The sequence below is a fragment of the Thunnus albacares genome, chromosome 16, assembly GCF_914725855.1.
Source record: "Thunnus albacares chromosome 16, fThuAlb1.1, whole genome shotgun sequence".
NCBI lineage: Eukaryota > Metazoa > Chordata > Actinopteri > Scombriformes > Scombridae > Thunnus > Thunnus albacares.
Genome location: NC_058121.1, coordinates 18,463,270 through 18,470,309, shown reverse-complemented (window position 1 = coordinate 18,470,309; position 7,040 = coordinate 18,463,270). Strand labels below are relative to the sequence as shown.

General features: G+C 42.3%; 1 long non-coding RNA gene across 2 annotated transcripts in view; it reads right to left on the bottom strand.

Moving 5' to 3' along the window:
* Window positions 1-146: 146 nt before the first annotated feature.
* The window catches only part of LOC122999727, a 36,971-nt gene continuing 30,077 nt past the window's right edge, over window positions 147-7,040 (bottom strand). The window contains exons 4-5 of one of the 2 annotated variants that reach the window (XR_006407809.1): window positions 2,188-2,384; window positions 147-2,049 (exon numbers count right to left, since the gene is read on the bottom strand). This is a non-coding gene — a long non-coding RNA (uncharacterized LOC122999727). Of the gene's footprint in view, window positions 2,050-2,187; window positions 2,385-3,974; window positions 5,928-7,040 lie in introns of those variants that run through there. The other variant, XR_006407808.1, reaches the window with a different exon arrangement.

Below are 7,040 nucleotides of genomic sequence, written 5' to 3'. Positions count from 1 at the left end.
GACGTCGCAAGATAACAAACAGGCCTTTGGCTCGTGTTTTATCTGGTTTACATGATTTTACGAACCAAAATAGGACAGAAATTATTAATTGTGCAATGATTAGTTGTGCACACCTCTTATTGTATTTTTATATCACTATTAAGCGAATAAGCTATAAATTAGTATAAATTGGGCCAATATTGTGAAATTATCTCAACAATGAAACTATCAAAGGTGATTTATGAAGTTGCTGGATTGAACGGTCAACTGCCCTGTAAGGTCAAGAACTAGAGTTGCCTACTTTCCTACCAGCAGAGGACGCCAAGTTCAGGATAGTCTTGATTAGAGGATTTTTTTCTTCTTCCTGCAACAACACTGTAGTTTCTCCAGTAGATGTCACCAGAAGATTGGTTTCATTGATCTCTTCTCATCACTCTGCATCCTGGAAAGTGACAAAGTACAAGAACAGTTCGTTTTGAGATGAAAGCATTCATCTTGAGTTGTGAGACTCTGTACTTCCACTCCATTACCCTCCAGAGGGAAACATGATATTTTCATTTCACTACTGTCTGTATCTGACATCAGTTGCACTCATGAGATATTTGCAGTTTAAGGTTTTATACAGTCCATTTAAAACACCACTGAGTGTGTTCAAGTGATTTCAACACTGCTGGACAGTAAACAGACACTGAGGTAACTGCACTCAGGTGTTATTTAGGTTTCGACAAAATCCCTGTTGTAGTTTTTTTAAGCAAATGGAAACAACAAATTCAAATTCAAATACAAAGTTTGAATGCTGACAGTCCAAAGACACATACTTGGTCAGTATTTCTAGTGTGGTTTTAACTTTGGCTGATCAACTCCAAGAACTGCAACAGAGAGAAGTGATGGATTCTGGTTCATCACTCAGCGTGCTCTGGAGCAGGAAGACCTCAAGGACAAAAGTCTTCAGCTGCCCTGAAATGTTTAAAAAGTCTCTGAGATTTTTAAAGAACAGCATACTTAAACATCATGCTAAACAATGCTATGGTCATCATACCATAGACATGTATTTGTGCTAAGTTCTTTACTATTAATGACACTATCAAATAAAGACACCAAATGCTTACAGTGGTCACTGAAGAGAGCACTGATGAGATTTTGATAATCACAAAAATTTCTCAAAAATTTGTTTTTACAAGACGGTCCAATGAGAGTGGTTCACTCTTTCTGCATGCACAGGTCAAAAACCAACATTTAGACAAACATTTAAACGTATAAAACTACAAATAAAAGATAAAGATAACTTTGAGAAAGGGTAAAAAGGATAGGATAAAAACATATGAAATGTCTCCAAATAATGCTCTTCAAGGAAGAAGTATGTATTTTTTGTATTTATCATTTTCAGTAGTATATCATGTTGTAGCCTCTTAACATCCACCCTTTTTTTTTTGGTAATTTTCACCTATTTGGCATACCCAAATGGAAAAGCTTATAACAGAAGAACTGTGACACCAAAATGCATGCTTCAATTGAAAAGAAACATATGGTAGTTTCTGGAAATGGTCTTATTTGGCATGTGGATAAAACACAACCAAAACTAAAATCAGTTCAAATATGTCTCAAAAACATGTTTTTGGTCCTCGTCTATAATGAGTCATATTTGAATAACAATAACTAGGACATGCTTTATATCAGAACTATGCAAACCACCACATACCTCCTACATCTTGTCAACCACACCTGTATAAAATCCCAGCCCTCTAGACCTTTTTAGTTTGTGGTGTCACTGGTGTCTGTGAACCTCTCCAAAACATCTCCAAGTGGCCAAATTGTGTCAATTGCTTTTACTCATTACTACAAGATGCTAAGCTGCTTACAACTGGCTTAAGTGGGTTGCTGGCGACCCGATGGATGTTAAGAGGTTAAAAAGAGAGTAAACCCCTACCACTTCAGTGCTGAATTGTCATTAAAAACATTTTTTAAAACATTTTAATAAAACCACACATTTATTCATCCAGGATATGTCTGTCTGTGTCCCCATATAGCTGCAAAGTCTGCTTTCATCTCCTTGAAATATTGGGAGCTTTCCTGTAAATGGAAAGAAAGAGTGAAGTGTGTGATGAATGCCTTAGATTTCTTTGTGGCTGTTTAATATTTAGGACAATGAAAAAGTAAATGCACCCAATTCTCAATGCCACAATTTGACATGGAACTGATGAAACTCACGTCAGTCAGACTGTGAAGTTTATCTGCAGGATGGTCTAGTTCATACTAGGAGGCAGTGTTGCTCTATCACGTCCTCAAGCAGGTCCATGTACTCAGAGGTGGAACACTATTCGGACATGATGTGAACTTTTAAGTCCAATGGTGTTGCCTTGTTTCCTACAGCTACATGGTGTAAACACAACTGTATTGTATGTCATCTAAAGAAAGAAAGACAGATAGATTTCTATTGTTAACATACAGTACATGGGCTTGATATGTGGAAACAGGAAGACGCATGTTTTGTTTGTAAATATGTGCTCCAGAGAAACAGACGGAACGATAGACCGGTAGAGAGACGGCCCTTTGAAAGCTAAGCCTTGGGGCTGAGAACTCTCTGAAGAGCTGGAATCAGACATGCACAATCAGTTCCCCTCTTCAAATCTCCTTTACAGGCCTATCTACTTGAACAGGCTTCTCTTAATTACTTTCTCTATCACTTAGCGAGCTGTGCCTGGGACTCGGAGCAGCGTCTTGCCAGAGACACTTGGCTGGTTTGAACCCATATTTATATATCTTCTTTCTCACAATCCTGTCCCGTACCTTTTTCTCTCCCCCTCCCCTCTTCCTACTCCTCCTCCTCCTCCTCCTCCTCCTCCTATTTTTCCTCCTGCTTTCATTCTACACTGCTCTTGTCTCTCTGTGGCTCTCCCCATCCTGTCTTCTGTATCCTTTTCCAAATATCTCCAGGGCGTCAGTTGCGTCATGTGACTGGTGTGCTTGTGATTACAGCGGTTGGCACCAATACCAAACTGAAGAAGAACCCAAAATACCTTGAAAAACAACAGCATGTAAAGAAGTGCAAGGTCAGTATGGAGCTCAGCGGAGAGTGAGAACATGCTTTGGAGATTTATGCATCAGGACAACCCAGGCTGACATTGAAACCCAAATACCCTCCTCCTTCGAGCCTCCCTCCCTGTCTTTCTGTCTGTCTGAACCGGTCTCAAGGGCTGGAGGCCAAGCTTTGGATCTCCATCCCTCCCCCCCCCTCTCTCTCTCTCCTACTCCTGCCTGTCACATTGGCTCGCTCCCCTAACTCAACTCACTTCCCGGTGTCCTCCTTCTTCTTCTCTTTTTTTTTTCTCCATGCCTGGCGTCTGGTCCACTAGAGCTGTATTTAATTAGTTTCTGTTGGGTTAATTAGGGGCTAAAGTTAGGGGGTCGGACCAGAACAAAAGCGGGTCAGGCTGGACGGATGCAGGTGCTCCGGAGTGCTTGCCAGATTCCACCGTTCAGATTAAGATGGCTGCAAATTGTCTGGAGTATTGGAGAGAGCCACCAGTGATTCGTGAGGGGAGGGGTTTACCACCACATACGGGATGGCAGCTCCTTATACGCCCATGTAGGCATCATTGTTCTCCACTTTGATGATTATTTGAGGAATTTCAACATCTCCTCTTTGCATTTTCCACAAGAAACCACCTCATTTTCCTCTGGATTTGTGCTTGCTTTCATGTCTTTTCCCTCTCATATTACACTGGCACGCATCAGACGGAGCTGATAATGTACGGTGTATGCAAGTGATGTCTTTGCCAGCCCGTTTTCCCTGTTGCAATACAAAGTGCTGTGTAGTATGTACTCATTCATATTGTTCTCAGCGCTCAGTTCCTTTTTCATCTATGAGTGGCAGCTATACCCTGTTTCCTTTGCTTTGTTGGTTGGCTGTGTAGAATGAAAAACATGTGAGGGGGACATCAAATGACCGAGCAAGTGAAGTATACATAAAATGGGCAATTGAGGCCTGTGAAGTGTACATCAGTTGTTGAAATGTATCACTGAAAAGAATGAAAGAACGAAAACACTGGATGTGAGTCTAGAAAAGCTTAAGGCACTTGTACATTTGACATATATTTGAAAAAGTAAAGCATATTATAGTGGAAAACTGAAACCTTTAATTGATATATGACAATTATACACATAGATACAGACTACGTGTATGACATTGACTACAGAGAAGAGGAAAAGGAGCAGAAATAGACACAATTTGACCTTTTATTTCCATCCTGTGGAGATGAAGAGGAACCAGATGAGCTGATATGAGCCAGTGAGAGGAGGAGAGGAGAGGAGAGGAGAGGAGAGGAGAGGAGAGGAGAGGAGAGGAGAGGAGAGGAGAGGAGAGGATCTCTGGCATGGCTGGAGCCCCTCAGTGAGTGAGGGTCCTGGGGCCCTTTAGACAGGCGCCAGCCCAGCAGGGAAGCAGAGACAATCACGCAGCACCAGATTCAATGCACAGAGATGGAGGGATGGAGGGAGATGAGGACTGAGGGGGAGTGGTGGGACAAAGAGCACAGTTGATAAAAGTGGAGGACGTGACAAGGAGAAGAGTAGGTTCAGGTAGAAATGGAAAGAGCTGCTGGGGAAAAAAAGACATGAGAGGCGTGCTGAAAAGAGATGGGCGGAGAGGCGGAAAACGACAGTAGATCAAGAGGAGGTGAGAGGAAAAAGGAGTGAAAGGAAGAAAGAGCAAGCTAGAGAGAGATAGTATATATTCCCTCTGTAACAGTCTTTATCACCAGCCCAGATCGTGGCGTATGAACAGTGATCCAAGTCAACCATCTGCTGAGGCTAGATAAGCCTGGGAGAGCTGGGTATTGAGCTGTCACTCAGGGAGGAGCGCAGAAAAAGAAAGAGAGGAGGGGAGAGAGAAACAGAGGAGAAATAAAGACAGAACGCAGGGAGAGAGATCGGCAGGGAGGGAGGGGCTCTGTGCAAGGTAGGAAAATTCAAAGGAGAAGATTTGCGCAGACTGGAGAGCATCCGTCTTGTTTGAGAAAGACTTAACGTCAAATAGATGTCCGGCCCTGTCCCGCCTGATCTTGAAATAATCCCTCAGCTAATGAGAAGAACAATAAAAAATGAGGCTATTTTATTGGTTTCTATTTTCGTCAACCCACGTCTTCCATGTGCACATATACGCACTCACTCTTGCACGGACACACACATCTACTCACATCATCCCACGGCTAATCACGCCACTAATGAGTCTGTTGTTTTTCTGTCACTAATAGACACATATTCACATGTCAGTATCAGGTAAAAAAAAATTGTTTGCCATTTAACTTTCTTCAAATAACTTCATAATTCACAGGTTATCATGGTAAAAAAGTGTGTCTCTGTCTCTGGGGGGTTGTGCCCCCACTATCATAGTCGATTAGACACCTCTACTGGTGGGGAGGATCTCCAGAGTGGAAGATGGGTTACTAGTTGATTAAGCCCATGTGCAGGTGATTAAGTTAAATCCCACTTAAACATACCCCCCTAAACCACTTACTGCATAACTATGAATGACATTATTCTGCTGTGTGTGCATGTGTGTAACAAAGACAAAGTGAGAAAGATTATAACATGATCATATATTTAGGTGATTTGTATCATCATTCCATTGTTTTTGACTTTTTAAGGTTTATAATCCCAGTTCTACATGCATGAATCTGGGTGTTTGTGTTTATAGTGTGATACTGTGGTGGTACAGGGGCGTGATTTAAGGCTGGGGGGGTTAGTGGTGGGGGGGGGGTCAGGCCTGGGAGTGGGGGTTAGGAGGGGATTAGCCGGGGCCAGTTGGATCATTTTACAGGCAGAGGACCCCCCCTCACCCTCTGCAGTCTCCTGGACAATGAGGATTAAACTCCTCTTGTTCCTCAACTCTGAAAACGGCAGGACGACAAAGACACTATTCCTCCTGGGTCCCTGGCTGTGGCTGGGAGCTGAGTTGAGGAGAGGAGGGAGGGAAGGAGTAAAGAGGAGGAGGAGGAGGGAGGCAGAAGGAGGCAGGGGGTCCATCATAAAATTAATCCCTTCACAGTTTCCTCTGGGTGCAAAGTGAGATATGAGGCAGACATGTCTAATGAAACGCTACAGTCATCTAAGGGCACAGCGATAAAAGCATATATTAAACTAATGGAGCTCGTTATTAGTGCCTCTATTAAGCGGATCGAGAGGGTTGTGCTCTCCTTTGGTGATCGGCACAGAAGATTAATCAACGCATGCTGTTCCAATAAAACTCCACCCTTCCCACATTGCCCAGTTACAGAGTTCATACAGTAGTCATATGGCATAATTTAAGTTCACACACTGCATGATCTTTGAGGTCGAAACCATGACTAGACTCACTTTCCATTTGCAGTTTAGATTAAACGAATGGCTCAACATTTTAGGGAAATATGCTTATTTGCTTTCTTGCCGAGGGTTAAATAAGAAGATCCATACCACTCTCTTGTCTGTACGCTTAATATGAGGCTACATCCAGCAGTTGGTTAGCTTAGCTTAGCATAAAGACCGGAAACGGTAAAAAGGATAGCCTGGCTCTGTCTGAAAGTCACAAAATCTGCTGAACCTCTAAAGCTAATTAACACTTGTTTGTTTAATTGTTTAATGCATAAAACACCAGGGAAGTCACTGCTCTCGACCAAGAAATAGTCTTACGCACAACACCCCATAAAACTACAAATTGGCTAATTTACACTTGATTTATGTATGGATTAAACAAACAAGATATAACGTGGTAATTAGTGAGCTTCAGAGGCGCTGCTAGGTGGATTTTTTTTAAACAATGGACAGAACCAGCTAGTTGTTTCCCCTTGTTTCCAGTCTCAATGCTATGCTAAGCTAACCTAACCAGCTGCTGGCTGTAGCTCCGTATTTAACAGACAAAGTGGTATCAATCTTCTCATCTAACTAAGCGTATTTCCCAACATGACAGACAGTTCCTTTAAAATCGCATTGTATGACACAAATACCGACCACAATATATCACTTGGGCACTCTGTGTATCCCAAAATCAGCAAATTGAAATATAAAGCCTGTGTAAAAGGCCAGTG